Here is a 13476-nt window from a genome sequence, read left to right as displayed (position 1 = left end):
TCTACAGATCTAGTTTCAGGATGGCCAGGCTACACAGAGAAACCCTGCCTCAAAAGACCAGAAACCAAACAACAACAAACAAAACAAAACAAAAACAGGTAGACAGCACCTGAGAAACAACACCAAAAGAGTGTCCTCTAACCCCCCCCCCCCCACACACACACATACACCCTAAGACAAACACACCGTGGCCAGCGCAACCTCAGCAAGCTCCAGCTTCTAGGTCACTAGACTGGGCCTTCCTGCCTTGGGAGGAAAGTGTTTCCTGCACACCCCGCTCAAAGCCTCCTGCTCCTTGGTAGTAAGGAGCTTGTTTGAAAACTCTCTTTCGTGTTCCCTCTATCCTTGGGAATCATGTGGTGCTTTCTTCAAGCATTTCAAGACCCCACTGTTGGGTTATGAGGACCCACATCTGATCTGTGTTTATTTATTCATTTAGCTACTATTCCTGAGTAGTGAGTGCTCACACTCAGCATTTTGCATTAACCGTGGACGGCAGAGATCACTGATCTGGCTTCCCGAGCCTCCCCGTGAAGTGTGTGAAACAGCCTCGGCCGGGTACCATGTGACCCGGAGTAGTCAGTGGTGGCCCATTTCCCCACTTTATTAATCTAGAAAAGACACTGTCACGGAAAATGAATCCCAAGCCACGAGCCCTCATTTGCACAATAGTGGGACAGTCCCTCACTGCACAGCCACCTACCCTGATGCTTCCACTCCTCTGCCAAGGCACTGTCGCCTGCTGTCCAGCCCTTCTGAGAGGAAAGTCCAACTCACCTTCCAGAGTGAGGGAGCCACCCTTAGCAACTCCACCAGCTTGGACCCAAGGACAGGATCCAGGCAGGGAGGGGAGCTGTCCGAGGCGCTTTCCTTGGCTCTTTCTGTCCCGGCCTCCTTTCCTCCCTCCGCATTTCTTCTTGTTTTGTCACACAGACCCACAGTGTCCCATTCTGCAGCAGCCATAATGATTGCCACTTGATAAAGGGTCCTCCTGGCTAAGCTTGGCTAGGCCATGGTTCCCGTGATCAGGGTCTAGCTGTGGTGGCTTCAGAAGCTCCAACGCTCACAGATGGACGGTCTGTGGATCTGCTGAGGTGGCCCTGCCTTCTGTGTTCTAGTGTCCAACCCGATTAGAGTCCTTACAGATAGAGGGGCGACAAGCACAGCCTCTTCATGTTAGCCTCTAGGCAAGGTGAGCACCTGCAGCGAGGCAGATTCCTGCACCCACGCCCCTTCAAAGTGTCTGTTCCTTTATTCCGGGGAATGCTGTAGGAGGCAGGCCGAGCAGTCCCCAAAGTACTCACAGTCACCATTCTAACTTCTTATTTACATGTTTTAGCATGGTGTGTATGTGTGTGTGTGTGTGTGTGTGTGTGTATAAGGGGTGGTGGAAGGAAAAAAGGAAAGTGCTACAATTATATTTTAATTAAAAAAAGAAAAGGATTAAACATCATGAAGCCCATTACTTTGTACGCTAGTATAAAAACTAATAAAAATTTAGTTTAAAAAAGAAAAGTGCCTTAAGTAGCATATCAAATGATTGTCAGAGAGGGCATCTTTAACTTGACTTCCTTCAGCTATGGAAAGCACCGAGGGACAAGCTTCCCGTGGTACTTTGCAAAGAGCAGAAGGGCTTTTTCTGAGAAGCAGCTGCAGCCAGGAGTTATGTTTTCAGAGTCAGTTCCACCACCATGGACTGAAAACATCCATTAACAAGGCCATTATGTGACAGCTGCCCGGCTAAGGGCAAGGCTGGGGAGTGGGGCCTTCGGGCGAGAGTGAAGCTTTTGGTCCATCTGGAGCAGACTAATAAGCCTGTGCCAAGAGGGCTCCACACATTATCTCATGGAATGCTCACCGCAGAGCACCATAAGGCTGGTATTTTTAAACCTTGAAATGGAGTGAAGGTTTCCATCCCCGCAATTTACAATGACATCCCCACACCCCTTGGTAATTACTTGAGTGGAGTCTAATGGAGGACATTTCCCAGCACTGCTGGAGAATTTGGGAACACAGGTCAAGCAAGTGCCCTTTTCTTCAGGCTACAGTGAAGAGGGTGCCTAGCAGAAGAGACAGCCAGCGTGCTTTGTGTCTAAGTCACTAAATGTGTCTGCTCTGTCTTTGCAGTTCTGTACCCAGGAGGTCCCGCTGCTCCACGGCTCTCCTTTTTTTCTCACTGACTCTGGGCCTGGGTCTCCAGCTGTCATCGGGGAGACCCTCTGTGGCCTGGGACAGATGGAAAGCCCTCCAGCCCTTCTAGTGCCACTCTGGAGTCTGAGAGCCAGGCTTCATGGAATCTGGCCAACAGCTGGCTCGGGAGTCTGTGCCAAGAAGCTCTGGTGACTGGAAGGGTCAACGTAGAGGCCAGTAGGGTTGGCAGCAGGAAGCCCTGATCCATTTCTGATCATCTCCCCTGTCTCACCTCCTCTATATCCATTTCCTGTCCCTCCTACCTCTCGCTTGCCCTTCTCCACACTTGGAAAGGGCTATGTTCTACAGGCTTCGCCTAAGGCAAGCTTTGTCTTCATGTGCTTGAGGAAACTAAGGCTCCAGTGATCAGCAAAGCCCATGAAGGTCTTCATTGGCTGAGCTGCATTAAAATTAAGAGCATGAGGCTCACAAACCTCCCGTTCTTTTTTTAAAAAAACTTTTATTAATTACACTTTATTCACTTTGTATCCCCCTATAAACCCCCTCCTCCCCTCCTAATCCTACCTTCCCTCCCCCTTCTTCACGCATGCCCTTCCCCAAGTCCACTGATAGGGGAGGTCCCCCTCTCCTTCCTTCTGATCCTAGTCTATCAGGTCTCATCAGGAGTGGCTGCGTTGTCATCTTCTGTGGCCTGGTAAGGCTGCTCCCCCCTCAGGGGGAGGTGATCAAAGAGCAGGCCAATCAGTTTATGTCAGAGGCAGTCCCTCTTCCCATTACTATGGAACCCACCTGGACACTGAACTGCCATGGGCTACATCTGTGCAGGGGTTCTAGGTTATCTCCATGCATGATACTTGGTTGGAGTATGAGTCTCTGGAAAGACTCCTGTGTTCAAATTTTCTGGTTCTGTTGCTCTCCTTGTGGAGTTCCTGTCCTCTCCAGATCTTACTATTTTCCACTTCTTTCATAAGATTTCATGCACTCTGCCCAACAGTTGGCCATAAGTCTCAGCATCTGTTTTGATAGTCTGCAGGACAGAGCCTTTCAGAAGCCCTCTGTGGCAGGTTCTTAACTTGTTTCCTGTTTTCTTCTTCTGATGTCCATCCTCTTTGCCTTTTGGGATGAGGATTGAGCATTTTAGTCAGAGTCCTCCCTTTTGATTAGTTTCTTTAGCTGTGCAGAATTTTAGTAAAGCAAAGGACACTGTCATCAAAACAAAATGAATGCCTACAGATTGGGAAAGTATCTTCACCAACCCTTTATCTGACAGAGGGCTAATATCCAGTATATATAAAGAACTAAAGAAGCTGAAAAGCAATAAACCAAGTAATCCAATTAAAAAATGGGGAACAGAGCTAAACAGAGAATTCTCTGTAGAAGAATATCGAATCCAGAGAAACACTTAAAGAAATGCTCAGCCTCACTAGCCATCAGGGAAATGCAAATCAAAACAACCCTCAGATTTCACCTTACTCCCATAAAAATGGCCAAGATCAAAAACTCAAGGGACAACACATGCTGGAGAGGTTATAGAGAAAGGGGAACCCTCCTCCACTGCTGGTGGGAATGTAAACTGGTACAACCACTCTGGAAATCAATCTGGTGCTTTCTCAGACAACTAGGAATAGCTCTTCCTCAAGATTCAGCCATACCACTTCTAGGCATATATCCAAAAGAGGCTCAAGTACACAATAAGGACATTTGCTCAACCATGTTTGTAGCAGCTTTATTTGTAATAGCCAGAAGCTGGAAACAGCCCAGATGCCCCTCAGTTGAGGAATGGATAAAGAGATTGTGGTACATCTACACAATGGAATATTACTCAGCAATGAAAAACAAGGAAATCATGAAATTTGCAGGTAAATGGTGGGAACTGGAAAGGATCATTCTGAGTGAGCTGTCCCAGAAGCAGAAAGACACACACGGTATATACTCACTCATAAAGACATATAATATAGGATAAACCTCCTGTTCTTGTCCATGGCTTATGCATGTTCGCAAACTATGGTGATCCAGATTCTGAACTGAGAGGTTTGGGAGGGCCCTGGGATTTTGCATCTTTCTTTTCCTACTGTTTATTTTTAAAGGTTCATTTATTGTTCCTTTAGGTGGGTGAGTATTTCGCATGTATATATGAATACCATGTGTGTGCAGTGCCAGCAGAGGGCAGAAGGTGGCTTTGGATCCCCTGGAATGCCATGTGGATGGTAGGAACCAAACCTGGGTCCTCTGCAAGGACAGCAAGTGCTCTTAACCATTGAGCCATCTTTCCAGCCCTGGATTCTGTATTTCTCACAAGCTCTGAGAAGAAGTTTCTGAAGTAAACTTTGCCTAGCAGGGATGTGTTGCTTTATGTATTTATTTTTTAAAAGTACTTATTAAAGATAATTCCTCTTGGTTCTTGTAACCCAGTGAGAGGCTGGCAGGGAGGAGTGAATGTGTTTGTGTCTTTTTTTTTTTTTTTTTTTTTTGACAGGGTCTGTGATGATTTGAATGAGAATGGCCTCCACAGGCTCATATATTTGAATTCTTAGTCCTCAGTTGGTGGAACTATTTGGGAAAGATGATTAGGAGGTGTGGCCTTGTTGGTGGAGGTATGTCACTGGGTGTGTGTGGGGGGGTGGACTTTGAGATTCAAAAGCCTACACCATTTCTATTTAGTGTGCTCTCTCTCTCTCTCCCTTCCGCTCCTCTCTCTTCCATGCCTGCCTGCCTGCCTCCATGCTCCCTGACATCAGCGTTATTGGCTCACCCTGTGTAAGCCCCAATAAACTCTTTTTTCATTGAGTTGCCTTGGCCGTGCTGCCTTGTCACAGTAGTAGAAAAATAACTAAGACAGGGTCTGATGTATCTTGGTCTGGCTTTGAACTGGCTGTGTAGCTGAGGATGACCTTGAACTTCTCATTTTTCTGCCTCTTCCTCTAGAGTGCTAAGATTACAGGTGGAAGCCACCAAGCCCAGTTCACCCAAGCTTTTGTGCGCACTAGGCAAGCACTCTACCAACCAAGTCAGACCCCTAGGCCCCACATTAATATTTTATAGGCTGGGTGGCCGAAGTCCAGAGAGTTGACATGCCAAGGTTGAAGCCCCCCCCCCCCCCCATCCCCGTGAGCATGCAGCACTCAGGAGAGAGCACAGGCTTGGGATTCAGTTTCTTGGGTTTGTCCCATCACACTGCTCCCCCCCCCCGCCCCCAGGCAAAGATGTATAAAGCGTGGGCCCCAGACTGCCAGACATGATCCTGTAGTTGTTATAAATCATTTCGTGTGTTGAATGCCACTTGAAGCCTACCCCCAGGGAAGCAGCCTTGAAACTGTGACAATTGTTCTTTTCTTCTGAGGTCCCACTGTTCCTGGCCTAGTGAGGCACCCCAGTTTCTCTCTCTCTCTCTCTCTCTCTCTCTTTCCTTCCTTCCTTCCTTCCTTCCTTCCTTCCTTCCTTCCTTCCTTCCTTTCCTTCCTCTCTCTCTTTCTTTCCTTCCTTTCTTCCTCTCTCTCTCTCTCTCTCTCTCTCTCTTTTTCTTTCTTTCTGAACCCTTGGAAAATTTGCAAGTGGCTGGGGGTGAAGAACTCGCATCCTAGAGCGCAAAGCTCACTGTTTCACTTTGCCGGATCAAGTGCACTCCGAGGGCTGTCCTTGGCAGTGAAAATGGGCCAGATAGATGATACATTGAAAGAACAGAGGCTGCTGAGATCTGCCAGGAGGTCTGTGATGGAAGAAATGACGGGTTCCTTGTAGGAGAACTGGTGGCTGTGCCAAGGCCACTGAGCGTAGTCAAAAGAGGGGGCAGGTTGAAGCCAGGTGCTCGACTTCTATATTTCTAATAAGGAAGGACATGAGGTTTTAGCTGCAGTGGCTGCTAGCTGTTGATAAAGGACCATGTACTCAGGGGTTTAGATCTCTGAAAAGAAAAGGCGAAAGAAAAATACCAAGTGACAACTAAGCCCTAGGCAGTTGAGACTGTCTAGTTTGGAAGGCTGGAAATACCGCAGACTACATGGGGAACAGAGGTCCAGGAATGGAGGTGCCAGCTCCAAGGCTGAAGATGCTGGCCCCATGCTTCCCTGCTCGCTGTAGCCATGAAGTTGCAGTTTGGGCCTCTGAACTGTAGTCTTAAAAGTCACTCACCTCTGCACTTGCTCATGGATCAGATCATGTCTGACTTTTTTCTTTAAATTTATTTATCTATTCACTTTACATCCTGAAGTCACCCCATACCTCCTCTCCTCCTGGTCCCACCCTCCCACTCTCTTCCGCCCTCCCCCCTCCCCTTCTCCTCAGAAAAGGCACATCACGCCCACACAGGCATTTCCAGTCACATCAGGACTTAAATAGTTCAAAGGGGATCTGGATTTAAGAGACCTAGCAGAAACCTGTAAGATTTCCCCACAGGGGTGCTTATCTTCAATGGTTGCTGAAGGCCCCTGTATTACAGTTTGGTCCCCAGCATGTGGCAATATTTCAAGCTGGCCGAAGCTTTAGAAGATAGTAGAAGATAGTGAATTTAGAGGGAATACACTCTTGAACGTGATGTTGGGCCCCAAGCTCCTCCACCCCTCTTTGCACCTGCCATACACCCAAAGCAACATGGGCTTAAACTACTGAAACCATGAACCCAAAGAAACGTTTCTTCTTTTAAACTTGACTGTCTCAGGTGCTTTGTCACAGTAACCTCTGACTAACACAGGGGCTACACAAGCGGGCGCCGTTTCAGTCCCCATGTGGGACAGACTCTTTCTCTGGCCTCTATTGAGCTGGCATTTCTATCTGCTTTGTGTTTGTCTGGCTTCCAGTAAACGTTTGTTCGTTGAACGAAGGGATGAACTGTGCATGGGAGGCATTTTTCCTTTCAGTCTTATTTTCTTTTCTGATAAAACTGATTGTTTCCTTCCTGGACTTGGCATTGGCTATTTTTAAAAACCAGGGTATGTGTTTTCTTACCTGCTGAGCTCACTTATTGGCTTGGAGAGTGTTTTCTTTTTTGATTAGCTTTGTGGGTAACAGCACCCTATGTTTCTTTTGTGAAAACTGCCTTCCCCCACGGCTTCCCCATCAGAGGGCTCAGCAGATGCCAGCAGTGCTGGCTTAGCCTCCCTTAACTCTGTCCCACACAACCTCAGGAAACTCAGCACACTTAGTTCCTGGGTTTCTTTGCCTTTCTGTGGGGTCCGGGTTTCCCCCACATTCCACGGTGGTCAGGAAATTCTGCAAAGGATGCTGGGAAAAGTTCTTTCTACCATGCAGCCGTTGTCTCCAGTCTTTCCTGTAAGACAGGATAGGCAGTAATGACCAGGATCTGCTACAACCATGAGGCTGAAGATGTAGCTCAGGTGCTACAGTGCTGTAGAAAACCCAGGGTGACGTCAGGTGACTGTCATTCATGTGACTGTCACGTGAAGGCAGGATGATCAGAAGTTCAAGGACATTCTTATCTATATAACAAGTTCAAGAGCAACCTGGGACAAAAGAAACGCAGTGTTAAAAAAAAAAAAAAGAATCAAGACATGCCTCAGGACTAGGGAGATGCTCTGAGGTTAAGAGCACTGGCTGTTTTTGCAAAGGACCTGGGTTAAAGTTCTACTACCAACGTGGTGGATCATAGCTGTCTGTGATTCCAGTTCCAGGGGATCCAACACCCTCTTCTGGCCTTAGTAGCCACAGGCATCCATGTGGTGAACAAACACACATGCAGGCAAAACACTCAGACACATAAAATAAAATATTTTGATTTTTTTAAAAAAAGAAATGCTTCATTTCTTTATTTTCTTTCTTTCTTTTTTCCAAGACAAGGTTTCTCTGTGTAGCCTTGGCTATTTTAGATTCCCTTGTAGACCAGGCTGGTCACACTCACAGAGATCCTTCTGCCTCTGCCTCCCAGAGAGCTGGAATTACAAGTGTGTGCCACTAAGCTGGGCTTTCTTTTCTTTTTTTTTTCTTTTCTTTTTTCTTTTCTCTTTCTTTCTTCCTTCCTTCCTTCCTTCCTTCCTTCCTTCCTTCCTTCCTTTCTTTCTTTCTTTCTTCTTCTTTTTTTTTTTAAATCAAATCAAAGGGGACTGAAGTTCCATGGTTCCATGGTTAAGAGAACCACCTTCTCTTCCAGAGAACCTGGATCCAATTCTCAGCACCCACATGCCTGTAGCTACAATTCCAGAGATTTTGATACCCTCACATAGACATACATACATGTAGGCAAAACACCAATGCACATACAATAAAAATAAATAATTAAAATCCAATCAAGGACTGGTAAGATGGCTTAGTGAGTAAAGGTGATAGCCCCCACAAACCTGATTTCAGTTTGATCCCTGGGATCCACGTGGCAGAGGAAGAAAATCAACTTTTGTTTGTTTGTTTGTTTTTTGAGACAGGGTTTCTCAGTGCAGCCCTGGCTGTCCTAGAACTCACTCTGTAGACCAGGCTGGCCTTAAACTCAGAGATCCACCTGCCCCTGCCTCCCAAATGCTGGGATTAAAGGCATGTGCCCACTAGAGATAACCAATCAGACACAGTCTACAGCCAGCTGAAAGTCTTTATTCCAGCCGGCTGGTACCTATGCTCAGGCATTTGGGGCTGAAATGTTAACTGTGAGCCATTTTTAAAGAGGCTTTTAAAGGCAAAGCCCCACCATGTCCTAGTATCTTGCTCAGCAGCTGCAGGAGGAAGTTTACACAAGTAAATGTTTTCGCAGAACCTGAGAAAAGTTAGCTAGAACATCCTGACCTTTAGTTCCTAGAATAGAGTTGGGTAATTTTCCATGGGCTCTTCCATCAAGGAGATCAAATTTTAGTAAAACCTGGACTGGCCTCGGAAGAATACAACATGTAGGGAACTCTGCGTGTATTGCCCTGTCACAGTGTGTGTGTGTGTGTGCGTGTGTGTGTGCACAATGAATAAACGTAATGAAAATGAAAATAAATCAAATTAAACCTAGCTTGGAGTTGCCGCAGTCAAGGTCTGTCTGGCTGACTGTCAGGTGTGATAAGACTGCCTCCCACACACCCGTCTCTGCTGTTCAGAGAAACTAGACCTTGGGAGTCATACTTCTCTGCTCAGGGTCTTGAGGAGGGTACTGTGTCTCTGAAGAGGGAACAGAGGACAACAACTATGTAGGAATTAGTCACAGGGATGCGTGCCCCTGCTGTGACAGCCAAACCTTCCTATCACAGTCCTTGCAATGATCCCTCAGCCACCCCTACCCAGGGCCCTGTTTATTTGCCTTTGCTTTCAGGCACTGTGTGGCCAGAGGTCCAGTGTATCCCTGGGACCCAGACACCCCAAAATATTCTCCTGCGACTTTGAGGACAAATATTTAATAATTTCAAATGTTTTATAATCATACTAATGACACTGTCTAAAAGTGTCAGTATATCTATTTAAAATGAAACAAAACAAAACAAAACAAAAACATCCAGAAGGATCTCTAGGAGCTTGAGGGACCTGTGACCTTAGTCTACACGAAGCCTTTGTTATGTAGCAATCGGGAGAGTGGGTGTCAGTCAGGGACTGGTAAGGAAAGTTGACATTGTCATCTTGGAAAATTCCAGGTAAATTTGATGAGGTAAAATCAGGGATAGGGAAGCCAGCCTGAGGGGGATGAGAGGAGCTATTGGGAAGCGTTCTCTGAGGATGGAGTCTCTGACTGAGGACTGCTTCAGCTGCATTCTCTGACAGAGAAGCCCTAAAGGAAAGAGTGTCAGGACAAAACTGTCTCCTTCCTCCAGCCTCTTGTCAGTTTTTCAGCTGAACCATTTGAAGTCAGAGGCGGAGAAGCAGACCCTCACTCAGGGGTTTAGGGCCTGCTGAAGGAACAGTCTGGAGTGACAGATGGAGGAGGCTAATGACCAGCTTTCTTCTTCAGTGCTTGCCCCCCGCCACCCCAAGGATGAACTCTGGGGCTGCTCCCAGGTCACTAAACAAGGCTGAGAACAGTGTGTGCACAGAGTGAGGACTGAGGCCATGCAAGGCAGAGTTTGCTGAAAGGACCTCGGAGGGCTTGCAGGGGGAGGGGGAGGGTTGGGTGCTGTAGAAGTGGCTAGCAGAGGATACAGGAACAAGAAATGTCCAGATGAGGCTCAGGGAAGGAGCAAACTGTACTCTGGAACATAAGGAGCAAAATCTCAGGACCCAACAGTAGCCAGTGGCACTGTGGGTATACCCAGAGGGAGGCTGGGATGGGAAGGGTTTGCATGTTCAGACAGGACTGGGCAGAAGAGGAAGAAGGAAATCACTGCAGCAGCAGCTGGCTGGCTTCACTGTCTTTGAGAAGGTCAATAAAGGACACTCAGAGCACCATGGCAGCAACCATCACCAAACTCCCTATGTGCCTTTCAGGAGCATCTGTACCCATTCCCTTCACTCATTACCACATGCCTGCAAGGCATGCATCATTGCCTCCTTCTTATTGATGAGGAAACTGAGGCCCAGAGAGACTAAAGAACTCTACCAAAGTCATACACTTAGGAGGTAGCAAAGTCAGGTTCCAAACTCAGTGAGCTTCCTGTTGTAGTGCTGTCTAAGTTGGAAACAAAGACCTAAAATAGGGGATTACAGAAGAAAGGGGAAGACCATCCAAGTGACTAGGAGAGGAGGGTGAGGGTGTGAGACCCTAAGGAAAACAGGTGCACTGCACTTTGAGGGAGCAGCCCCAGTGGCCATCGGCAGACAAAAGGAGAAACTCATCCATGGAGAAGCTACACAAAGCAAATGATAGAAGCAGGAATGGTGTGGTTACCAGTGCCCAGCAGAGGACATACCCTTTAGGGCCAGAGTCTAAGTCTGGCCATTTAAGGCACTGGGAGTGTCTTTGGGTTAGCTTCCGTTAGACTTAGGTGTTAGCTCAAGTTCTTGAACAGAAAAATGACAACAGTAACTAAGGGAGATTAAAATCTAAGGTACCTAGTGTACTGTCCACACTGGACTTTGAAGACATGAGCTCCTTATGACAAGTGGCTTGTAAACTCTGGTGTTGTTAAGTTTTCCCTGTAGCATCGGATGTGGGTGAAGACAGAGGGCCAGCCTTAAACCACAGCTAACACAGAAGCTGGGGATGTGTGTCTGCCTCCTTCCCTGCCTCAGTCAGTTACTTACCTGGGAAATTAATGCTCACAACTAAAGCCCACCTCCCCCATCTCTGTGTGTGTATGTCTCATGAGTGTTTCAGCCAGTTTAGACCCAGAAGAGCAGGAGATCTCCTCCACTGAGACAAGGTGAGAGCCTGGAAGACAATTGGGGTGGTGTTTGTTTGCTTTTCCTCCAGCAAAATCATTGAATTAAATCTACATGTTTCCTGGGGAGATGGAGAATTGAGGAATGAGGAGTAGGAGGAAGGTGGAATGAATTGCTGAGCTGATCAACAGGTAGTGAAGACACCTGGACAGGCGATGGGAAAAAGCCAGGGATTATTACCAATACATGCCTGGACCACAGGAGGTGCTGCATTCGCCGCAGAGAAGAAGCAAAGGCCGCCGACACCAGCTCTGTGCTGCCAAGTGGAGAAATCACAGTGGCTGAACCTAGGACATCACCTCATCAATGGTCCTTCTACCTTACTCAGGAATAGGCGTCTAATGCAAGGTGCCACCCACAGACCTGGGTGTGACACTGATGAGCATTGCTGAGATCAAGGTATAGAAGGCATACTGCCTAGCAACAGGAGGTGTTAAGGTTTTAGAACGTAAATGTTCGCCACAGCCTCATGTGTTTGAACACTTGATTGCCAGATGGTGGTGCCATATTGGAAGGCGGGAGAACCTCTAGGAGGTGGAGGCTCATCGGAGGAAGTAGGCCCCTGGGGGCAGGGGTGTTACAGCCTGCTACCACATCCATGTCCACTTTCTGCTACCTTAAACTACTTTTGTTATGTGTTTTGTAACAGCAACTAGAAGAGTGACTAACACACAGGGCCAATGACTTTAAGGTAGAAAAGGGACCTGAAAAACTCAAAGCCATGGAGCGGAGCAGAAGGACAGTTACTAAGAATCAGAGGTGCAGTAAGTGGGACGACCTTCATCCAAGGGTACAGGACACTAGAGTGCTTGCAGTTCTGACATGACTGGGTTCTGGAGAACTAGTGTCCAGCAAGGTGACCATACTTATTAATAATGCATTGCGTCATTGCTATGTGCTAAGGGAATAGGTGTGAATTCTTATCACACACGCATAATGGTAATGGATGTATTAAGTAGATTGATTTGATAATCATTCTAGAATATATCACAAAACACGATGTATACCTTAAGCGCATGCAACTTTGTGGGGCATGCATGTGTGTGTGCATGTGTGTGGTACATGTGTGGGTTCAGTGTGCACACGAATGACACCTGTGTGGCGGTCAGGCAGATGACTGTAGGTCTTAGTTCTTGGACACTTTTCCACCTTTAGTTTGAGGCAGGGCCATTTATTGGTTTCGAATGTCACCAAGTAGGCCAGGATGTCTGGCCCACAAGCTTCCAGGATCTTCCTTGTCTCTGCCTCCTACCTCGCCATCACTGGAATTACAGGCATGCACCATCATGCTCAGCTTTTTGCATGGGCTCTGGGGACCTGAACTCCAACCCTTTATACCAGCCGACCCATGCCCCCTGCCTACACATGACCTTTAGTTTCTCAGTCAGGCCCCTAGAACACTGGCTGCTAGTGAATAACTACAGTTAGCTAGGGACTGTTTGATTTCCTAAGAGAAGTGATAGGCTCCTGTAGGTTCCTAAGAAGGTGGAATTCTGAGAAACCTCAGCCACCAACAGCCTCACAGACCGAGTGTGTGATAGTGCTCTGAAGAGAAAATTCCAGTTATTTTTGTCTTTTGTGCTCTTGAAAGACAAAGTGGCTACCATATCGCTGGTGGCCTTTATGCCCCTTGAGAATGGAGAAAGAACTGAGGTGACCATTGTCCCCTCACTCTTCTGATCTATGTGCTTCATGGTTTCAAGTCCTAGGTGCCCATGCTTGACCTGTAGGTAAACGGTTTTTGAAGGGGAAAGGAGACAGAAGGCAGTAGGCTGCTGGCTGGCTCACGCGGTCACCAGGAGGGCTGCTGTGTAAAGATCCTACTTCCTCTCTGCTCCTTGCATTCTCAGTTCTTACTCAGCCCCTCCCTGCATTTACCTTTTCCTAGAAGAAAATGTTCTTCAGGCTCATGGACAATAGGCAACATAAGCGATGAAAAATGAAGCCCCCTCCACTCCATTCTCCAGCATTAAGGTCACTCAATTAAGTTGGCACAATAAATTGAAGTAAGAAAACAGTGGTCACACACTCATACCAGGCAAGGGTGGTTACTTAGCGACAAACAAGAAAGCTATGTGAAGCAAGTTGTGTTTGCGTCCA

Source organism: Psammomys obesus, unplaced genomic scaffold, assembly GCF_907164565.1.
Source record: "Psammomys obesus unplaced genomic scaffold, mPsaObe1.curated_primary_1811, whole genome shotgun sequence".
NCBI lineage: Eukaryota > Metazoa > Chordata > Mammalia > Rodentia > Muridae > Psammomys > Psammomys obesus.
The sequence above is the reverse complement of the archived record's forward strand: the minus strand, read 5'-3'. Positions refer to the sequence as shown.